At 37.4% G+C, this 24144-nt stretch overlaps 1 long non-coding RNA gene across 1 annotated transcript in view; it reads left to right on the plus strand.

Moving 5' to 3' along the window:
- The window catches only part of LOC114047154, a 186682-nt gene that overhangs the window by 105939 nt on the left and 56599 nt on the right, over positions 1-24144 (plus strand). The window lies entirely within an intron of this gene.

Below are 24144 nucleotides of genomic sequence, written 5' to 3' on the forward strand. Positions count from 1 at the left end.
AGTTTAAGACTTGAGTTATCTTGTTTGGATTCTAGAATCTGGTTCTTCAATCCCAGGTCATCCTTATTCTTGCCCTGGTTTTTTGCTTGTGGGTTGAATTTGTGATATTGTGCTGGAAAAATAGCTTACTGTGGCTTCTTCTTAGATTTCTTATTACTACTCAATTTGGTGTTCACCTAATTTTTTTCCCCCTATAGTTTTTATGGGAGCTGGATTGTATTGCTTTCTCTTCCTCTACCATCTTGTCTGGTCTTTTTAGTGTCATTTCTAGAGCAAAGAGTATTTCTGTATGGGGATGTCTATATCTATATGTCTATATAAATCTATATCTATATAGCTATATATGTATGTGTATATATGCACACACACACACATATATGCATGTATGTGTATATAAGGTATACTATTGTATATATACATTGTACATTTTATACTACACGTATTGTATAATATGTAGTATATAATGCATTTCTCTCTCTCTTTCTATCCATTTTTGAGCAGTCTAACTTTGAGTAATCAGACAGCTGGGGCCAAGGCCATGTAGAAAGTCTTAAGGCCAAAAGTAAAAGTGAATCTCAGTAAGAATCTGCTTTTTGATTCAATAGAATTCTGGGAAAAAAGCAGTAGCCTGACTGAAATGGTCTGTGTAAATCTTAATTTCTGAAAAGATATCAATTACATTTTTCAAAAATCCACTAACTCATGAAAATAGGTTGGAAGAATTCATTCTATTACCAGGGATAGGATTTGTTTAGCTGAGTAATATCTTTTACTCCATGAGCAAGCTTTTCCTGTGAGTGGGTGTATCTTTTGGATTGATCCCTGTGGAAATTGTCCAAGTTTTCTCACCAGTGGGAGTGACCAAAATCTAGCTTAAAGACCAAGCAGAATGGTTTAGAGGTTTCTCATTTAAATTTTTTTTTGTACCACATTCTTTAGTGTTGGTTTCTGGGTGGGAGTCGGGGACAAGTTATGTTCAGGAAGGTGTTTTAGATTTGTCCTGCTTCCTCATATTTCTTTCGGTAATCATTACTTATTCTGGTGATTCCCTCCATCTGCTACTCCAAATTGATCTGATCTGTTCAAAGGCAACAGAACAAACTGCCAGAGCTAGGAATTTTGTCTGACTGGGTAGATTTATCTTTTCCTATGAATGTCCTGTGGCTCAAATGGGTTTCTGGTTAGGAGATTTTACTTATAAAAATAAAAGAACCTTAGTTCTGAGAATTTTATGAGTCTTTCTTTCTTTTGTTCTTTCTTTCTTTCTCCCTTCCTTCCTTCCTTTTTGTCTTTCTTTCTATTCCTTCCTTCCTCTTCTTTCTTTCTTTTTTCTGCTTCTTCCTTCCTTCCTTCTTTCCTTTCTTCCTTCCTCCTCTTCCCCTCCTCCTTGTGTATGTTGTAGTAGAGATAGTTGGGTGATGGCCATTGAAATTCTTTCATATTCTGTGATTCCATGAATCCCTGATTCTTTTTTTAAATTCTTTTGTTATCCAGGCATTGTGGCACATGCCTATAGTCCTTCATACAGAAGAGGCTGAGACTCATGGATCATTTGAATTTGGGATCTGTGATAGGACTAAAACCCATCAGTTCACACTAAGTCTAGCTCCAATGTGATGAACCTTTGGGAGTGGGGACCAGTGGGCTGCCTACATGGAGGCAAACTAGCCCAAGTTGGAAAAATGGAGCAGGGTATAGCTTCAGGATGATCAGTATTCAGCATTTTGTTAGAGCTATAATGGGAAAGTACAAATTAGAAAAATAATATAAAACTTCATTTTATAAACATTTACAAAAACTTTGTGATATGGCTTAACACCTCACAGTGCATGCTCTTAACTACTTAAATAATGACTCCTTATAAGTTCTTACTGACCTGAAGCAGTATAAGGATCCTGGATCAGAAACCTAAGAAAATAGTCACCAAATGGCAATGGCCTTCATCTATTGGCAAAGCTGTCAACTATCATAGATACTTCCTAATGGCAAAGGGGTTGATTGAACATTTCATCCTTATGGAGAAAGTCTTTGGTATCAGTTTACCTTCTAGTGCTTATGTTGTGGCTTCCTTTGTTTCCTGGCTTCTCTGGAAATTGTCTGAACCGAAATCAGTCTTAAGTCTCATTTGTGTTGTCTGATCTTACTTCAAGGACAATAATAATGCTAATGATGATGATAATAATAATGATAACAACACTAATATTAATAGCTAATATTTTTATAGTGCTTTAAGGTTTTCAAAGTACTTTGTATATATTTTCATTTTTGGCCCTAACAACAACCCTGTCAGGTAGGTCCTATTATTAACCCCATTTTTCAGAGGAATAAACTGAGACTGAGAGAGGCTAAATGCTCAGGGTCACAGAGCTTGGCTTGAACCTCTATCTTTCTGATACCAAGTCCAGCATTCTATGCTGCCTCATGCTACCTCCCAAAAGCTGGTCACCCTGGGTGCCTGACTGTCTTTTCCTTTAGAAATATTCAAATGTCACCTTATTTAGCCACCCTAGCCATGAAAATGAATGCTAAATTGTTTTCACACACAGTGCCCACATTTAAAAAATTAAAGCCTATTATTTTGTCATCCATCCCCAAAACAAGACTGAAGATTATGTATTGGGTTGTAGGAGGCTATGACAAGGGGCGTGAGTCTGAAAATACTTTGTCTATGGTGAATGGAATAAACAGAAACATAAAAGATAAGTTTGGTCAATCTCCCCTACCCCCTTTCACCACCTCTCTTTCTTGATTTTGTTTTTGCTTTTTTCATGGGATTTTCAGTGTAAATCCAGGCTGATCCACATGGATACTTTTGGGAGAGATATAAGATGTTTCCAAATCTTGGTAAGCACAGATGGTCATTGCTATGTCTGACCAGAGAATCTATGACTCAACTCTTAGCAATCAGAACAGTTTATCACCCTGTTTGAGGATGTGTTTAATTGAATTATGCAGCATTTACTGTTGAATACAAGTATCATTCTCAACTTTTTATTCTAAGTAAAACAATACCCTTCTTTCATCTTTTCCCTTCAAGTATTGCATTTTCCAAAGAAGAAATATTTCTTCCATCTTTCTTCCTAGATTATAAGTTCCTTCAAATAATTTTCACAAAATTCATTTATCAAAAATATTAATGTACAAAGTGGAACTGCCATCTAAAATTTGATCCCATAACAGTTAAGCAGATTTATTTAATGCTGTTGAATCACTGAAACTAATACTCAAATTTGCTCGACTCTCAGATTATTTAGTTCAATCAGAAGTTCATCATTGATTTTAATGAATAATATGTATTGTTTGTATACAATTAGTTGGATTGAATTGGCTTTAGTTCTCAGCTAAGTATGAGAAAAAAGGACAAATCTTTCCTAAAATATAAATTAAAACTGTATTATTGTTGTTATATTGTTATTTGAATCCATAAAAATATGAAATTCCTTAGTTAAATTCACATAATCTGTTCTTGAAAATAATGGGTTTGTATGAAATAATGAAGAGCAAAATCAGCAGAACCAAGAGAGCATTATATACAATAACAGCAATATTGTTTTAAGAACAACTTTGAGTGAGTAAGTCATTTTGTCTGCTATAAACACCCAACTTAACTATAAAGGACATATGAAGAAAGGAGCTATTTTCATCCAGAGAAAGAACTGATAAACAGATGTATGTGTAGAATAGTTTTACACACATATACATAATACTACACACACACACATACATACACACACACACCTACACACACACACACACATATTTGTCTCTAGTGGTAGCCATGTCTAGGGCAAGGGGTGGAGTGGAGGGAAGAAAAAAGAAAAAAATTTACTTGATAATTTTGTTGTATATTTGAAAAGAATAGCAAGTAGTGCATAGTAGACTTGCAGCTTAATGTACAATCATCTTTTTATGGTACTATGTTATAAAAACTTGTTTTATTCCATAAATTAAAAATAAAATAAAAAAGAAAATAATAGGTTTATGAAGAGATTTTTGACGTACAGCTGTAGTATGATAAGAATCATTATATGCCATGGAGGAAAATATTTGATTGTTCTATGAACGTATGATAATGGTGTAATTTTTGAACATATGATAATGGTGCAATTAAACTAAATAACAACAAATTAACTTCCTTTTTATCCAAATGTTTTGTATTAAAATGTGGTATTATGGTTTTAGTTCCTAGGTAAGAATAAATCATAGGATCATAGATTCAGAGCCAGAAAGAATCTTATAGGTGATTTAGTCTAATCTGCTAATTTTGTAGAGGATTTAACTGAGGCCAAGAGAGGTTAAGTGACTTCTCCAAGATCACAGAGGGGATAAGTGGCAGAGCTGGGATTCAAACTCTGGTCCTTGGATTCCAAATCCAGAGCTCTTTTCACTGGACCATGCTACTTCATCAATTTGTATTCATTTCTTCTTTTAGTTGGATTTGTTAACTTGTTTTTCTTTTCCTTGAGAATTTTAATACCATTACATGTTTTTTGTACAACTGCTCAGTGGGAACTTTACATATATTTAATGCATTCCTCAGTTCAGAAGACTGTGGTAGAAGAGATCCCAACAAATACGTCACTTTGAAGGTAAAGCACAAACGATGGAGCAGAAACATAGTTTCTATCAGACTGGAAGTTTGATTCTGTGAAAATAAACTCCTTTGGCCTGTCAATTTTTTCTGATTCTATAATTTTGTCTTATGGATCTGTTGTTTAATTTAAGTTGACTATAGAATAAATAGAACTTGAAAATGCTTTCTTTGTGTAGAGATTTCCAATGTAATTTTAAAAAATTATTTTGATTTTAAGGCTGAGACAAGATGGAGGAAGAGGGAAAGATGCTAAGTGATTGATTGTGCCTAATCTCCACTCCTCTTTAATACTCAAAATATGTACCTAATAAAGTTAAATAACAACAAAAAAAGAGAGTAAGAGAAAGAATTCAGAAAAAGCTCACAGAAAAACCTGTAGAGAGATTGGAGAAATGAGTAGTTGAAAGAAAGGCTCCAATAAAATGAATAAATTCTTTTTTCCTGGTTCTACTTCTGACTTGAGACTTCACCAATATTCCTCCCTCCTCCTTTACATAGGTACATTCCTGCTTCCTGTTTCCTCCTCCATACTTTTTAGCTCCCTAGTGTTGTCTTGCCCTTTAGAATGTAAGCTCCTTGAGAACAGAATGGTGGTATCTTTTTTTATGCTTGTATTTGCATCCCCAGCACTTAGCACAATACCTGATACTAACACCAAAAGTAGGTTGTTCAAATGAGCAATCTAAAATCACTAGACCTATAGGAAAATACAATGAAACAAAAATCTGAATACTATTTTCTGGATATGATACAAGAAAATCACACAGAAGTATTTATAAGTAAAATGTATATTTCCAGATAGAGTGAAAGGTATAGATCAATAATATCCATACCATGCTATCTGAGAAGAGTCTCAATTTTGTTGTTGTTGAATTGTTTTTCAGATGTATCTGACTTTTCGTGATCCCATTTGAGGTTTTCTTGGCAAAGATATTGCAGTGGTTTTCCATTTCCTTCTTCAGCTTATTTTATAGATGAAGCAACTGAGGCAAGCAGGGTTAAGTGGCTTGCCCAGTGTCACACAGCTATTAACTGTCTGAGGCTGGATTTGAACTCAGTTCTTCCTGACTCCAGGCCTGGCACTCTATTCACTGCATCACCTAGCTGCACTATTTCCAATTTTTTACCTATTCATAAATGTAATTGACAGTTTTCAAGAGATTTAATGTTAAAGAGGGAATCTTGCCAGCATCCAGGTAAAGACTTTTCATATTGAATGCTGTTTTCCCTATTACACTATGAGATTCTTGAGAACAATGTAGTTTTTGATTTTTCCTTGTATCAAGTGCTTAGCACAGTGCCTGTTGCATAGTAGGTGTTTAATAAATGTTAGCTGACTGATGGAACAAATAAATTAATTGTGTTGAAGCATGTTGAAGCTATTCCCTCTGACCAGATGGCCAAAAGGAAAGAAAAAAAGAGTTTAAAAAATACAATGAATCACAACCTGAAAAATATTCAAAATCCTTAATGATCAGAGAAAATCAAATCAGAGGTACCTCACACTCATGAAGCTATCAAAGATGACACAAAAATGTTGGAAAATGCAATATTATAGAGATATTGGGAAATCAGCCATGCTAATTTCTTGCTGGTTGACTTATGAATATGTTCAACCATTTGGTAAAATAGTTTGGAATTATGCAAAGAAAAGTACTGATTGTTAATGACCTTAGAACCAGGGATTCCACCCCCAAAGGATGTTATTAACAATAAGAAAATGAACAAAAATATTCATAGCAGCATTATTTGTGATAGGATGGCATGGAGGGCTACACCTCTGCCACATACTGACTGGGTGACTTTGAGGAAGTCACTTAACTTCTCAGTGCCTCAGGTAACTTCTCTGAGACTAAGTTAAGGAACAGTTGTTTACCTAGGTGGGAAGAGGAAGTTCCTCACTTGGAGCTCATCTATACCAATGAAATTAGATACCCATTCTAAAAAAATTGTGATAACAAAAAGCTGGAACTAAAATGCACAGAGTAATTATAGAATAGTTGAAAAAATTATTGATCTGTGAATATAATAGAATATCCCTGTGCCATAAGGAATGACAAATGTGAAGAATTCAGAAAAAAATATAGAAAAATAAATGAAATAATACTGAATGAAGGAAACAGAGCTAACTCCCCTCCCCCAACACACACAGTGGCTACAATAATGAAAATGATGTTAACAAGAAGAGATAATAAAATTCCGGTTGACTACAATATCAATGTTAGTGCCATACTGTTAAAGACAAAGGGCACATCCCTTCTTTCAGTGAAAAATCAATAGTCTAACTATTATTCAGAGAATAGACTTTGTAAAGGGGGTTTGGGAACTTGTTTGGAATCATTTGTTCTTTCAAAAGAAAATGTGCCAATAAGTTTAAACAAATAAAACAAAGGAGAAAGGTCAGGGAATGCTAAAGTTAAAAGATAAAGACATATTTATAACATTGAAAGTAGTGACAAGTTATTTCATTGGTATTTAGGCTTTTGCAGTTTTTTTTAACTTTTGTTCCATTTGGGTTATTGCTCTTAAAATAAAGTATATGTAACCAATAACCAATATGTAACCAATGCTATTATCTAAATTGTGGTGTAGTATGTATATATATATATATAAATATATGTATATATATATTTATATATATATATACACACACATGCACACACTCATATATATACACACACATATGAAATGACAGAAAGTTACCTACCACAGAAGTAAAAATGCTGTCTCTGTGGCTACCACTTTGTATCTGTTGGCAGCAGGGATTTACTGGCAAATGTTTAATAACTAACTCCCTAGGAAAAAAAATGCATGCATAACATAGTTTTAAAGTTTAATTGGCATTATCAACATTTTTCTCTATCATTTTCTTAAGTCTAGACAGTCATCAAAACAATATATCAAGTCCTGATTTGTAATATTTGCTGATATCTGAGGTATAAAATGCTTACGTTGAAAATTTAACAACTGGCTCTCAGGAACTAGTATTAGCTGGCTCCAGCACACCCCTGGCTGGCTACAATCTGATATACCACTAACTTAACTTCAACTCATTCTTTGTTATGGGTCTACTATATAGACACTAAAACATAGTTTTTGTTGTTCATCCTTTGTTCTTGAAGAGGACCAATGATATCAGGAAGACAATGTCCTGACTTGCAAGTGAATTGGATTTTAGTGAGGCAGGGCTATGCAAAGTCACCAGCCTCACTCTCTCCTCCTGAGTCATCTGGGTCCAGTGGCAAGATATAGATCAAGCCAATTGGAGATGACCCCAGATACAGTTGGAGACCTTGGCCCTTTTAAGCTAAGGTCTTTCTCAGGTCTCAGGACTGAAGCAATGCCCATTCAGTGATTAAGGCTGGTTAAGAAATGAAGCAAAGAATAGTCTCTTTTACCTAGTCAAAAAAAAATTAATCTGAGAGGGGAAGCCCCTCAGGGTTTCTGGCCAAAACAGAAACAAATGCTATTTACACTCACTCTGAGCTATCAGAAACCAAACAATGACCAAGTGAGGCTTGGACTGGGACCTGTTGTTAGGCAATTAATGAGAGCCAGAGTGCCTTAAAAAAATTATTCTGTATTCAAAGGAGAATGTCAGCCTAAACAGCACCATGACATTTTTTCAAATTGATTCTGAATTCTAAGGTTAACATTAATAATCTGTATTATAGAACTTTCAACTAATTCCATGGCATCATTATACCATATCCACCTGAGATAACATCTTACTTGGAGGGGAACATTGGAACATTTACTTAATTGTTCAAGATATTGGAAAGTTCTTTCTAACTAATCTCTATAAACAGCCTGTCTTGACCTAATAGATCTCTTTCTCAGAAGTCTTAATTTGCTTGCTACTTTAAAATGTTCATATTTTAAAAAGAAGGTAAAGGTTTTAGGATGTATGCATAGGCATCAGCATGTTAATGGACAAATCAAATCTTTCCACAATAATAATTAGAGCTGGAAAGGAATTTAGAGATCATCTGACCCAATTTCCTTGTTTTACAGATTAGGAAACTGAGGTCTGAGGAAGAGAAACGACTTGTGGAAGGTCACAGAGGAAATAAATTAAAAAAATTAGAATAGTCTTCTGATTCCCAGTTTGGGCACTTTCCGTAATAACACAGAATTGAATTGTAAAGCCAGATGGAGAAAAATAAAACCCTGATGCCAGGTCAAAAGACAATTTTCATGGAAAATAGTCTACTGTTGAGCTCTCTTCATTTTGTTTCTGGTAATTCAAAGTGCTTGAAAGTACAGACTTAAGATTAATGCATAGTTGCACATCAGGGGAGTCCACCTCAGCTTCAAATGTAGTTTGGAGAAGGATAGCCTACACTTGCAATTATAAGTCCCTCCTTTACCTCCTACCCCCCAGAAATCACACAGACTATTAATCTCATAATTTGCCCAAAGCTTCTTTTGTTTCATAATTTATATATCTTATCTCATTTGGTTATTGTAAATACTCTAGCTCCTTACAAAAAATTGTTGCCAAATAATATATGATATATGTTATATGTGTATAATATATTATATTATGTAATGTAGGATAATAATAGCTATAATGAGATATATGATAATATACATGAATTATATATTTTATATGATAATGCATATACATCATAGAGTAGCGATTCTGAGTCATGTTTTTGGGACACACTATTATGTATTTAGTTATCTCAAGGAGTATCACAAAATTCTCAGTCTTTACTAAATTAATTTTAATTTGCATTAATTTAAAAAAAAATGCCAAATGGCTTTGGGTTAATCTGGTGAAGAGGGATGTTGAGAAGTCAAACATATAAAGCAGACACAAAGATGGCTAACATACAGATTGTGTTTTGGAAGGGGAGAATAAGTGCATAAATAACTATTATTCATAGGAGAGTGAAAATAAATGATAGGTGAGCTCTAGGCAAAGTGCTATGTGACATTTGAGGAGTGAGACCTCCCTTCTCTTTCTCTCCCAAGCCATGGGTGGGTGCTCAGGGAAGATTTCATGGAAACAGTAGCAAAAGAATAGGGCTTTGAAGGTAGAGGATTTCAATGGGCCAAGATGGGAAGGTTCATTTTAGGCATGGGAGATAGTGTGACCAAAGGTTCTAAAATGAGAGAGAAGGCAGGATTAAAATAAAGACTTGGAGAGCACTTTAGTTTAGCTAGAATGTAGAATATGTGAAGGGGAGTTAATAGCCAATAATGTTGGCTAAAATACCTTTGGAAGGGACCTCAGAGGCCATTTGTTCAACTCACATTTGCAGGAATTTTTTTTTTCTACAACATAACCAATAAATGATCTTCTGGCCTCTCTTTGAAGATCTCAACTAATATACTACTCACCAAGGCAGTCCAATTCATTTTTAGATAGCTCTCATTGTTGGGATTTTTTTTAATGTGATAGCTGTATCCCTGAAATACTTTTAGAATTCTGACTCTGGAGCACCTTGTTATGCTTCTGAGTTTTCTTGTGATTGTTTTCAGTAAACATCTATGCATATCATAGCCCAAGTCCCAACCAATGCCAGTTTCTTCATCATAAACCACACCAAAGTTATAGGCCCAATTTGATGTTGTTCAGTCATTTTGGTTGTGTCCAACTCTTTGTGACTCCATTTGGGATTTTCTTGGCAAAGATACTGGAGTGGTTTGCCATTTCCTTCTCCAGCTCATTTTACAGATGAGGCAACTGAGGCAAAGAGGGTTAAGTGACTTGCCCAAGGTCACACAGCTAGTAAGTGTCTGAGGCTAGAATCAAACTCAGGTCTTCCTGACTCCAGGCCTGACACTTTAACCACTGTACCACCTAGCTGCCCACGGGATATTTAATTGAGACATAAAAGCAAGATGAATAAAAAGATGTAATCAAGCAGTGGAATTATTATCTGTCCTTGAATATGAATAGATATGCTCTTCTATAGTTTCTAAGGTGATAGATGTGGAAAATCTCATAGAGAAAATTTAGAAGGGGGTGGGGAAACTATGGCTCAGAATGTGCATGGATAAAGTATAGAAACTTTCAGTCATTCTCCTATTTCCTCTATGGTAAGTTCTCAATTGTTAGTGTAGGGCTCTTAGAAGATATCAATTGTAACTTCTTAAGGCTAAATATTGCTGAGGTTTGACTTAAGGCTGCCAGCTCCCTCAGTGTGGAATCCATCTCTCAGATTTCCATACTATAAGTATAGGTGTTGTGTCAGGATCAGCTACTCAGTAGACTGAATCCTGCAACATCAGAATATTTTTGGTTGGTTTTGTTCTTGAGACCATGTCTTCTATCTCATCCATGATAGGTATGCAGAGACCAAACATGGGCCCAATCCCACTGCTGATTGGCAGTGGAACTTTAACCTGCTCCATTTCTTGCTGGGGATGATTCATCCCTTGGTAGGAAGCCTGGTAACTGTGGTTCCTGAGGCTCAACAAATTGGTGCCAGACTTGGTGCAGGCACCCAATCACTTTAGCCTGCTGCAGCTCAGAACTCTTGTGTTCAATTTTCCAGTAGCTAGGACTACAGGCATGCACAATCACACACAGCAATATTAGAATGTTCTAATGTAGTTCTCTGTCCATGGTAACTCTGGAATGCCATAGGACTCCTCTTTCCATAAGCCTCTGCCACTACTTACTTCTACCATCTTTTCAAAGTCATATGCTCTCATGCCATTCCTGCTTCCAAGTACAAGTCTCACAGGATTTAATGAACAGTAGTTCCTTTGCCTCAGGCATCATTGACACTGACGCAAGTCAGAAATCATCTGGGAAGGATAACATAAAGTGTCCTTATTGTGCTTATATTGGACCACATTCTTCCTTTCTGTATCTTCTATCCATTGTTACAAATACCATTTTCTAGACTCAAACTAAACAAATCTAATCTCTATTGCACATAATAGATCTTCAAATAATTGAATAAAATTATCATATGCCTCTTTATACCTTCTGTCCTCCAGACTAAATAGATCCTTCAACCAAATATTGTATGTTTACAACAATGTGGGAGGGAATTATGAAAACCTTAAACTCTTGACAGAGATGAGTGCCTTCATATGTGAAAGAGAAAATCTTTTTGTTTGTTTGTTTGTTTGTTTTGTTTAGAGATAAAAGGTATCCTGGAGGTAACTGCATAGACTAGGAAACTAAGGCCCACCCATTAAATGACTTGCCCAAGGTCACTCAGCCACTTTGAGGGAGTTCTGAAGATTAGAACCCAGGTCTCTGATGCCTCATCTTTTGCTCTTTCCATTATGTGACCACTGTGCTGTCACTACAATAAGAGTCATGAGGATGATCACTAAAAAAATAAATTACTAAAAGAGAATGTTTTTCCAAGAAAAAAGGGGTGGCCTAGAAACAAGACAGCAGTTGGCTTTTTATAGGCAAAATCTGTGCTGTGGTTTAGTGCGTCAGAAAATTGATGAGAACTTTTAGTTGTGGCAGAAGGGTTGAAACTGGATTCTTTTTGTACTCAGTAGCTTCCAATTGGGGGTGGGTTTGAAGGAGCAGAGGTTGGGCTAAGTGTTGAACTGAGAATGGGAGGGGTGGGAATGCCTCCCCTAATTGGTCTAGCAGTAGATTAACCATCTCATATTATTTGAACACAGAAGTATATTTATACACAAATGTTCATATGTTTCTTTCATTATTAAGATAATAGCAACACAAGTGGGCAGGTAGGTGGAGTAGTGGATAGAGTGCTGGGCCTAGAATCAGGTGACCTGAGTTCAAATCCATCCTCAGACAGTTACTAGCTATGTGATCTTGGGACAGTTACTTCACTGTACTTGCCTCAGTTTCCTCATCTGTAAAATGAGCTGGAGAAGGAAATAACAAACCACTCCAACATCTTTGCCAAGAAAACCCCAAATGCGGTCATGAAGATTCAGACATGACTAAAATGACCAAACACCACCACCACCAAACAACACAAGTGAAATGCAGCAAAATTACTTTAAATTTATAGAATAATATGCTTTTTTTCCTTATGCCCCCCCAAAGGGGTCAGTGGCATGGTTACAGAATTTCAAAGCACCTGCTGGTGTTTGCTAAATTGTTATGCTTCTGAATTTGAGGTTGGGTAAATTGATGCTTACCTGTCTTCTTCCAGAGAGCAATCACCCTCCTGTAGATGAAATCTGTCTTTAAATGCCCTCAAGCTACTCTCAGGCTAAATGATGCCCTTCATTATTGACATTTCGATCTCATTGCCCTCCGTAGGAGGTATGTGTTTGCTTCTAAAGGAGGAAAGTTCCTTGGAAAGGTCAGAGAATTTAGTGTGGAATCTGTTATTCAGATGAAGTGGGTAACCATGAAGAAGAAAAATCAAAAGGGAATTTCAGGAAAAGCTAGATACGTGTAAGATAAATCATATTTTGAAGGGAAAGCTTAGCCTATTCATTATTTTAACAAAGGGTTTGGGACTGAAAACAAAAGAGGGCAGAATATATGTTTCCTTACTATATGCTGTATATATTATACTCTGGATTCTTAGTTGGCCATTTTGTGAATAACATGAACCCTACATTTTGCTTCAAAACCCTTCCTGACTGTTATCATTGCCAATCTTTCAGGCTCCCAAGAGGGCATTTTTAGATGAAATACTATCATGTGTACTTGTTACTTACAAGGGTCCTGAAGAAATGATTTTTTCGCATAAATTTTAATGATAAGTGGTCAGAAAATTATTTTGAAATGAGAGAATAATTCACCAGATGTGGTGAATTTGAACCAGTTGAATCTTATTTTTATTTCAATTTAAATGACCATTTGTGACATGTGGAAAATTATACAGAATCTGTAGTATGAGCCAAGACTCATCAATGAATAATACATGGCAGCCTATAAATTAAAAAGAGAATTATCATATACTACAAAGAGAATAGAAACTTTTTAGAGCAGAGATAGCAAGGACATTAGTACTGAGCCTAGAGTGATAAAAACATGCCACCTCATGAATAAAGTAATGGAAAAAATGGAATTGAGAAAGACATACTTAAGACTGGTAATATGTTTAAGATATTCAGATGCTTTCCTTTTGTCCCATTTATCTAATTGCTTTAAAATTTATTTAAAATTTGCATGATGTGGGAGCTTCTTACTATATTTCTGGCATGGACTACTTGAAGGGACAAGTGGTTATTTGCTTTATGTCCTATGGATGAATTTTTTTTTTCCCTGCAGAAGAGGAAACAGCTCTGGGCTGTCCTGCCTGAAAGTGCTTCCTTGGTGCCTGGCTTTAGGAGACTTTGTTCATCCTGGTGCGTGAGAGGAATCCTGGCCCATATTGGCAGTCTGTTTCTCATATGCACCCTTATAAATGACCCATATCAATGAAGTAGGCTCTGCTCTTCTACCTCCTAGCCCCAAATATGCATCCATTTGCTTTTCTTTCCATTTGCTATTGCCAGGAGAACTGTGATGAAAGAAAACCAGGATGTTTTAGAGAATCTGTGAGGTCAGCAAAATAGTGAGGAAATAAACTATGAAAAATAAAAACAAGTTAGGGAAACTGATGTTGGACTCTGACTTGTGATGGTTTCTCTATCATATACCAAATACTAAAAATATTGTCTTACATTGTTCCCATGAGAGAGACACTTGAGTTAATAGGAATTCTCTTTATAAAAATGAAAACACAATAAGGAAGGTGATAAGGCCATCACCAGTTCACAAATGAAGGACAAAATGCTTTCTCTCAGCCCCTAAGAGAAGTAATTCAGCTCATTAAATGACAATTTGGCATAGCATGGAGCCATTTTAGGCCATGGGCCATTTCTGAGGGATGCTATAGGGTAGGGGATTTAGATCAATATTGAGATTGAGATTGACATGGCAGAGAATGTGTCAGAAAGGGAAGGAGCAGAACACTAAAGATAGGCTACTTGTTTTCAAAATTTACCTCCAAATGGCTCTCTACCCAACCAAGAGGGAGGAAATCTGAAAGATCATTGAATCTAACCTTTTCATTTTAAAGACTGGGAATGGAGGTCCACAGAGGTGGAATAACTTGTTCAATGTCACACAGCAGGTTAATGTTGAGTCAGCAGTGGAACCCAGATGTCTTCACTTCCAGTTGAGTGCTTTTTCCATTCTGTCACCTCTCTGCGCTTGGTGAAACATGGGTCTGACTGAACATAAAAATTTGTATGTCCTTTTGCCCTTAGGGGCCTCTTACATAGGAATTGGGGGGAGAGGGAGAGACAGTCCTGTATTACACTAGTACTATTCCAGTCTTCCTTCACTCTTAATTCTGCACAGCTGTTTCTCTTGCTACCATGCTTTTGACTCCATTCAACCAACTCCTCCATTTTAAGAAAATGGACCTATGGACAGATCATTTTATTTTTCTGATCTTTTATAAATATATATAGCCCCTACCCCAGGAAAGTAAATAATTATGGTAAGAAGTGACATTTACAGTGGACTTTAAAGTTTGAAAAATACTTCACTTTCATCATTTGGTTCAAACCTCATAGCAACCCTACAAAATAAGTACTTCAATTATTATTTTTCCCCATTGTATAGATAAAGAAGATGAGTTTTTGAGGGTAATTTGCCAAAGGTCACATAGACCATAAGTACCAGAGGTAGGATTCAAACCAAGGTTTTCCTGACCCCATGTCTAATAGACATTATATAGAGCTTTTTTTTTTGTTCCAGAAAACTCACAGAGATTGACAGGAAAAATACTCCTTTGAACTAGCTGCTATGACTCTAGCGCAGGTCCTCCTTATGATTTTTCTCAACTATGGACCAAGAAGTATCTCCCCCTTTAGTCTCTCCTCCTCTGAATCATCCTTACCCCATCAGGCATTGCTTCTTTATTTCTAGATCTGGTCATGTTTCTGCTCTGCTCAAAACCTTTGAATGACTCTGTACTATTTACAAGTTAAAATTCTTTTGCCTGTTTAGGTAGGGCTCTTCACAGTCTGGTGCCACTTGACCTTACTCATACTCTCCCCTTCCATAGTCTATATTCCAGGAAACCTAAGTGCCCTTTGTACTTTTTCTGTGACTTCCTGTCTTTGTGCCTTTTATCATGACATTTCTTACATCTAGAATCCTAAATGCTTTCACTGAATTGAGCCTTCCTTTTCTTCCTCTTGACTCCTGCTGTTGTCATTGTCATGTTTGACTCTTTGTGAACCCATTTGGGGTTTTCTTGGCAAAGATACTGGAGTGGTTTTACATTTCCTTCTCTAGATAATTTTATAGATGAGGAAACTGAGGCAAACAGGCTCAAATGACTTGTCCAGGGTCACTCAGCTAGTAAGTGTCTGAGACTGGTTTTGAACCAAGACTCCAGTCTTGGTGCTCTCTCTACTGTGCCACCTAGCTTCCCATTCTTGACTCCTACCCATTCTTTAAAGCTAAATTCAAATCCCACCCCTTCTATGAAATCTTCCCTTGTCTTCACCTCTCCCTCTTTGTCACTAATTACCTTGGCCTCTTTACCCTCATTTTGTGGTAGAGTATTTGTATATATACCATAGCTGTCTATCCATTGAAGGTATCATCTGGACTCTGGATAAGCTTTATATCTTCCCCAGTGCTAATAACAATGTTCTATGCACAGTAAGCATTTAATCAATGTTTGCTGAATTGGATCACAGAGCTGAAATGAATTGATCCAACCAGATGTCTTGGTGTAGTCGCTATAGAGAGCTCTGTTTTATGAGAGTTAAACCTGGGAGTTAGTTTTCATCCATTCGCTTATCACAGCTGTAGGAAATCAAAAAGATGACACTTTGTCAGAATGCTAAGAAAAGGTAGAAGTTAGGTTTCATTAGCATATTGATGACACCCTACACACATGGCCTACCATCCCTAATTATTCGTATAGTGCTTATCACTGTAGCATTTCAGCAGACAGGAACAACATGTCCCTGCAGGACTGTGGTCTATGTGAAAAAGCCCAGTTTTATTAAGAACAATGTGGGGTAAGAGAAGTGGATAGAGGGGGGAGGATGGAGAAGATAAAGAAAATTCCAGGGGGACTGGGTGGTGGGAAATGTGTGGGAAGCAGAGAGCATGTATTTCAGTAGAAATGTGGTTATCACCGACATAACACCCCCTCCAATTCATTTCATTAAAAAAAATCAAGTAATTATTGAGTGCCAACAATCTGTCGATCAAGTTATCTGCCCTCCAGTGTGGGGAGGCTAGTGCTGGGTTCAGGAAAAGGGAACAGCTTAAGCATCAGCTGATCATTGCATTAGACAATCATTAGTGTTGTAAACAATGTGAAATGAGCTCTACTTATAACTAACAACAAGAATATTAGTAATAATCATAATAGCAGACACTTGCTGAATCCTAAAGAACAATTACAAAGTACTTTCACATATGCTGTATGCTTCTCTCTGACTCTGCATTCATCTAGACCAGGGCTTCTTAAACTTTTTCTACTTGCAACCCCTTTTCATGTTTCAGTAGCATTTGTTGGCATTGCATGGTGTGATGGCATACACAGTGTGAAGTGTGCATGCTGTGTATTCAGAACCGAGGCTACAGTGAAGTTGGGCTATGCAACGTGGACAAGTGCTACCAGAAACACCTTGGATTCAATACACATTTGATTGTGAATTAATTTTTGTATCTTGTTGCACTTTCAGAAACCCTTTTGCTGTTGCCAAATTTTTCATGGGGTCGCAACCCACAGTTTAAGAAGAACTGATCTAGGGGTGGATGGCAGAGGGAAAGCAGTGACTGTCTTGAGATCTCTCCCAAAGCCCTCCAAATACCTAAAAAAAATGGCTCTAAACAAATTCTAAAGCAGCAGAACCCACAAAAAGACAGAGTGAAACAAATTTCCAGCCAAAGACAGCCTGGATGGTTGATCCAAAAGGTATAACGCATCGGGCTGGGAGAGGAGTGCAGTGCGCCGTGGGTGCGCAGGCCGCAGCAACCCTGGAGCAGGCCTCTGAGGACTGAATCATGGGCAGCTGTGACGGTTTCCAGACTTCTCAACCCATGAATGCCAAAGCCAAATTAGAAGGTCAGTGGGAAAAGTCTGTGACTGCAGTGAGAGAAGAAGCCAGATCTCAGCCACCCTGAGGGCAGCGGCTGCCTTCTGAGCTTCCCACCCACAGACTGAGGGGGAATCCAGTGGCTGATCAGAGGGGGATTTCAGGGTTCTCTTTGCCAGTAGTGAGGCAGGATTCTCTTGCTTTGCCCATGCTTGGATCTGGGTCACAGTTCTGAGGGGCGGTCCTGGGGCTAGGAGGAATGCTAGTGTGGTGCAGATTGTTGTGGCTGTAGAGAGGAAACATCTCGCCCCTTATCATACCACCTTGGAAGAACTGAAAATTTACAGGTCCCTAGAAGTACCTCTGGAAACAGCTATACAAACCCCTGAAGCTTGGGATGGTACACTCTTCACATTGGAAGCAGATTTTTACCTTAACAAAGAGTTTAAAACTCAAGTAATTGGCCAGGATCATGAGTAAGCAGCACAAAAAGAGTCAGACTATATTATCTTACTTTGGTGACAAAGAAGATCAAAACATACAACCAGAAGAAGACAACAAAGCCAAAGCTCCTACATCCAAAGCCTCCAAGAAAAATATGAATCAGTCCCAGGCCTTGGAAGAGCTAAACAGGGATTTTGAGAAGCAACTAAGAGAAGTAGAGGAAAAACTGAGAGTGAAGCAAGAAAATCATGAAAAACAAGTCAACAGCTTGCTAAAGGAGACCCAAAAAAATACTGAAGAAAATAACACCCTAAAAAATAGCCTAACCCAAATGGCAAAAGAGCTCCAAAAAGCCAATGAGGAGAAGAATGCTCTAAAAAGCAAAATTGGACAAATGGAAAAGGAAGTCCAAAAGATTACTGAAGAAAATACTTCCTTAAAAATTAGAATAGAGCAATTGGAAGCTAGTGACTTTATGAGAAATCAAGACATTGTAAAACAAATCCAAAAGAATGAAAAATTAGAAAACAATGTGAAATATCTCATTGGAAAAACAACTGACCTGGAAAATAGATCCAGGAAAGAGAATTTAAAAATTATTGGACTATGTGAAAGCCATGATCAAAAAAAGAGCCTAGACATCATCTTTCAAGAAATTATCAAGGAAAACTGCTCTGATATTTTAGAACCAGGGGGCAAAATAGAAATTGAAAGAATCCACCAATCTCCTCCTGCAAGAGATCCCCAAAGGAAAACTCCTAGGAATATTGTAGCCGAATTCCAGAGTTCCCAGGTCAGGGAGAAAATATTACAAGCAGCCAGAAAGAAACAATTCAAGTACTGTGGAAACACAATCAGGATAACACAAGATTTAGCTGCTTCTACATTAAGAGACTGCAGGGCATGGAATATAATATTCTGGAGAGCAAAGGAGATAGGATTACAACCAAGATTCACCTACCCAGCAAAACTGAGTATAATCCTGCAGGGGAAAAAATGGTCATTCAGTGAAATAGAGGACTTTCAAGCATTCTTGATGAAAAGACCAGAGTTGAATAGAAAATTTGATTTTCAAATACAAGACTCGAGTGGAATGTGAAGAGGTAAACAGGAAAGAGAAAATCATAAGAGACTTATTAAGGTTGAACTGTTTACATACCTGCATGGAAAGATGATATTTGTAACTCATGAGACCTTTGTCAGTATTAGGGTAGTTGGAGGGGAAACATTATATGTACGTATATATAGATATAGATAGATAGATAGGGGGCACAGGGTGAGTTGAAGATGAAGGGGTCATATCTGGAGAATAAAATTAAGGGGTGAGAGAGGAATATACTAGGAGAAGGAGAAAGGGAGAGGTAGAACGGGGTAAATTATCCCACAAAAAAAAACCAAAACAAAAAGAAAAGGCTCTTACAGTGGAGGGGAAACAGGGGAAGATGAGAGGGAATGAGTGAGTCTTATTCTCATAGGATTTGACTTAAGGAGGGAATAACATACACACTCAATTGGGTATGGAAATCTGTCTTACCCTACAGGAAAATGGGGGGGGAAGGGGACAAGAGAGGAGGGGAATGATATAGAGGAGGGCAGATTAGGAAAGGGAGTATCAGAAGCAAATACTTCTGAGGAGGGTCAGGGTCAAAAGAAAGAATAGAATAAATGGGTGGGCAGGATAAGATTAAGGGAAATAGAGTTAGTTTTTCACAGCATGTCTACTATGGAAGTGTTTTGCATAACTGCACATATATAACCTATATTTAGTTGCTTGCCTTATCAATGAGGGTGGGTGGGGAGGGAGGAAGGGAGAAAATTTGGAACCCAAAGTTTTAAAAACACACGTATAAAAAATGTTTTCACATGCAACTGGGAAATAAGAAATACAGGAAATGGGGTACAGAATCCATCCTGCCCTACAGGAAAATTGAAGGGGAAGGGGATAAGAGAAGAGGGGGAGAGATAGAAGGTAAGGTAGACTAGGGGAAGGGGTATTTAGAATGCATGCCATCTTGGGGTGGGGGGGAGGGGTGAGATGGGGTGAAAATTTGGAACTCAAAATATTGTGGAAATAAATGTTGAAAACAAAAAAATAAATAAATAATTACCATAAAAAAAAGAACTGATCTAGACCACCTTCTTTCCTTTCTTTTTCTCCTGAATCCATGATTGGTGCTCTATCCACTGAGCCACCTAGCTGCCCCCTCCATCTCTTTTGCTCACTGAACATGCTTACACTTACATGTTCTTAAGCTAAAACTAGTAAGGCTTACATCCATCCTTTGCAATAATCTTGCTACTTTCTTCAGATGGACTTATTAAATCCTTAGCTTTTTGATGTTGTTTAATTATTTTTTCAGTTGTGTCCAACCAACATGTGGGGTTTTTTTTTGGCAAGGATACTGGAGTGGTTTGCCATTTCTTTCTCCAGCTCATTTTATAGATGAGGAAACTGAGGCAAAAAGGGTTAAGTGACTTGCCCAAGGTCACACAACTAGTAAGTGTCTGAGGCTGGGTTTGAGGTCAGGAAGAGGAGTCTTCTTGACTCCAGGCCTAGTAGTCTATCCACTGCACCACCTAGCTGCCTAGGTCCTTAGCTACTACAATACTATATGATTGTATCCTCACAACCTAGAGTTATAAAGAGGAAGTAATGGGAAAGAAGGCTAGGAAAGGTAGGTTGGAGTCACTTTGTTAAGGACCTCAAATGCCAGGCTAAGGAGCTCATATATATCCTACAAGGACATAGGAAACCACAGAAGGTGGTAGTTGTTATTTTTATTGAAGATTTTTAATTGGGGCAGGGGGAGAGCAGTGTGGCTTGGTCTGATTGGTTCCTTAAGAATGTTATTTTGGTAGTTATTTGAACGATAGATTGAATAAGGGAAACAGTGAAGGCAGAAGACCATCTAGGTGTGAAACTTTAAAGTCTAAACCAGGGTTAGTATTACTGCAATTAGAGAGGAGGGGGTAGATACAAGATTTATTATAGGTAGAATCAATAAGACTTAGCATCTAACTGAAAGTGGAAGATTGAGAGAGCTAAGAGTTAATGCTGCCTGTTGTGTTGAGCTTCAGTAACTTGGATGATGATGGTGCTATCTGCTACCAGTGGAAATAGGGAAATTAAGAGGAGGAACAATTTTAGGGGAAGATGATGAGTTCAGGTTTAGACACTGAGTTTGAGATGTCTGTAGGGCACCCAGAATTGTCTAATGCTGCACTCATCATGTTCTGCCCTCAATCTACTTCCTCTCAACATCTCTGTTTCTATTGTTGGCAGCACCATATTATTTGAACTTCAATGGCAGCCAGTTAAAAATGCGGGCCTGGAACTCAGGCGAGATGTCAGGGCTGGATTTACAGATTTTAGATTCACAATAATACAAGCTGGTGGTATAGCTGAGGTTGCCAAAGGAAAACAGAGAGATGGATGAGAAAAGGGCCTGAGATAGAGCTTTTTGTGACTCCCACAGTTGGGTGTCAGGAGGATAATGACAAACTAGTGGTCATTGAGACCAGGCAATTAGAAAGAAAAGGAGGAGAATCAAGGGAGGAGACTTTAACAGAATACAAAGGAGCAGAGAAGAAACCCAGAAAAATGATGGTTGACAGTGTTAAATGCCACTTAAAGTTTCAGTCAAATGAGGATAAAAAAAAGAGTCTACTGAGTTAATTGATAAAGAGGTTATTGGTGACCTTAATAGATGACTTTTGGTAGATTATTCATGATAGATGATGGAATATACAGGCTTTAAGAGTAAATGTTTGGTTAACTGTGGATAGAGCATGTCAACTATTCTTACTAATGCAGCACTTCTGAGTTACTACTGCAATCCACACTCCAACTTGTGATTTTGAGGTGCCAAGAAACTGAGTCGTCTACTCTTACTTGAGATTATAGGAGTAACCCCGAGGGGCTGGTTTCTAGTATTATTGCTCATAAACCTGCACCAGTGTACTTCCCATGTCAATCAGCCATTAGACATCAATTAGGTTTTTAGCAAAGGGACCCACTTTGGGGTTTTCTTGGCAAAGACACTGGAGTGGTTTGCCATTTCCTTCTCCAGCTCATTTTACATGTGAGGAAACTGAGACAAACAGGTTAAGTGACTTGCCCAAGGTCACACAGCTAGTAAGCATCTGAGGCCAGATTTGAATTCAGGAATATGAGTCTTACTGACTCCAGGATCAGCATTCTATCCACTGCACTACCTAGCTGTTCTTGCCTAGTCAATACTATACTCCAATCTTGGGCAGGTGTAGAAGTTTCTGAGCTGCCTTAAAAATATTGATCTGCTTCTGAGATTGCTCATAATTTCAGGGAACACCTGTAATATTCTTTAAGTCTCTGCACCTCAACACAAAGTTTCACTGTTCTCAAACAGGGTTTAACTCAACCCTTTTCTTCTCACCTGGGGGATGGAGGAGAGGGCTGCCATAGGTCTTTTTCCAATTCTAGTTATCATGTAGAAATTGATTTTAATTTCTGCCAGCAAAACCTATGCAGGCATTTTGTTTCATCTCCTTCATGTTGCTGTCTTCCTTGTGGCTCACCCTAAATGCTCTTCATGATGGCATGCCATTGTGCTTAATAAACAATAGTTGAATTGCATTGGAGAGATGGGTTTTTGTATTTGTAGAGTGACACCTCCATGATGGTCTTTCTTCATTTTGGAGTTTAATTTCACTTTTGTAACTTAGCCCTTGCTAATCCTTCATAACCTCTTGTCTGAACCCATTTTAATACTTCTAAGTCATTCCCCCATTGCATACTTAAAAATCCTCTTGAAAACAGAACATCTGTGAAAGGAAGTTAAATAAAAAGGTGTTTAATTCATGTGGTTCTACTTCATATTTGTTTAGACCAGTGGTTCTCAAAGTGTGGTCCACAGGCCCTTGGGATTCCCAAGATCCTTTTATGGCTTATAAGGTCAAAACTATTTTCCTAATATGCAAATACATTACTTACTATTAAAAAATTCATACCTTTTCCAAGTTCCTATTAATGTGAGGCCAGATTTCCTTCAACTGAAACAATATATCACAACATATTGAATGCAGAAGCAGATATGATAATCCATTATCTTCTCTTAAGCCAGACTTTAAAGAGGCTCACAAAAATAGATAAATCAATGCCATTCTCCCCACTAATTATTTTTTGTTTTGGAAAATAGTTATTTTCATTGAAACATATTGTTACCATGTAATATGGTTATTTTTAATGAAAATATAAATGTTTAAAAATTTTATCAGTTTTAATTTCAAATATGGCTAACACTAATAATTACAACCAACATCAACAAAAGCTCTTTGGATACAGTATAATTTTTAGAAGTGTAAGGGACCAAAAAGTTTGAGGACTAAGAAATTACTTAAATAGAATCATTTAGTCATGGAGCTTAGAAATATAATCCCCAACTAGTTGCCAAAATGTGTCAATTCTACCTCTAAAATGTCTCTTACATCCATCTCCTTCTCTCTCCTTGCTCCATATTCATCCTACTTCAGGCCCTCATAACAATTAGTCTGGATTGCTGCAATAGCTTCCTTTTTGGTCTCTCTAGCTCCAGTTTCTTCCTTCTTCAATCTATCCACTGCAGAGCTACCAAGTAAATAACACAGGTCTGACTATGTTAGTTTCTTGTTAAGAAACTTGAGTGACTCTCTACTCTCTTTAAAATAAAATATAAACTCATTGGTATGAAAAAATCCTTTATGATCTGACTCCAGCCTACCTTTCCAGGTTTATGGCAAGTTACTCCTTTTATTGACTTTGCTTAAGCTAAACTAGCTTACTTGCTGTTCCCCATACAAAGTCTCCCATATTCCATCTCCATGCATTGGCAAAGGCCATCCCCCATTCCTAGCAAGCACTCTCACCTCTGACTCTCTGATTCCTAGAATCTGCAGCTTCCTTCATGACTTAGCTGAAGTGCCCTTGCATGCACATCAGGCAGATACTGGTCCCTCTGCATGCACATACTCTCCCCCTGGAAATCAATTGTTAACATATTTTGCATTTACTTTTCTATGTTTATGCTGTTTTCTCCCAATAGAATTTAAGCTCTTTGAAGGCTAAGGCTTTCTTTCTTTCTTTCTTTCTTTCTTTCTTTCTTTCTTTCTTTCTT

The sequence above is a fragment of the Vombatus ursinus genome, unplaced genomic scaffold (genome assembly GCF_900497805.2).
Source record: "Vombatus ursinus unplaced genomic scaffold, bare-nosed wombat genome assembly UNPS02001419.1, whole genome shotgun sequence".
NCBI lineage: Eukaryota > Metazoa > Chordata > Mammalia > Diprotodontia > Vombatidae > Vombatus > Vombatus ursinus.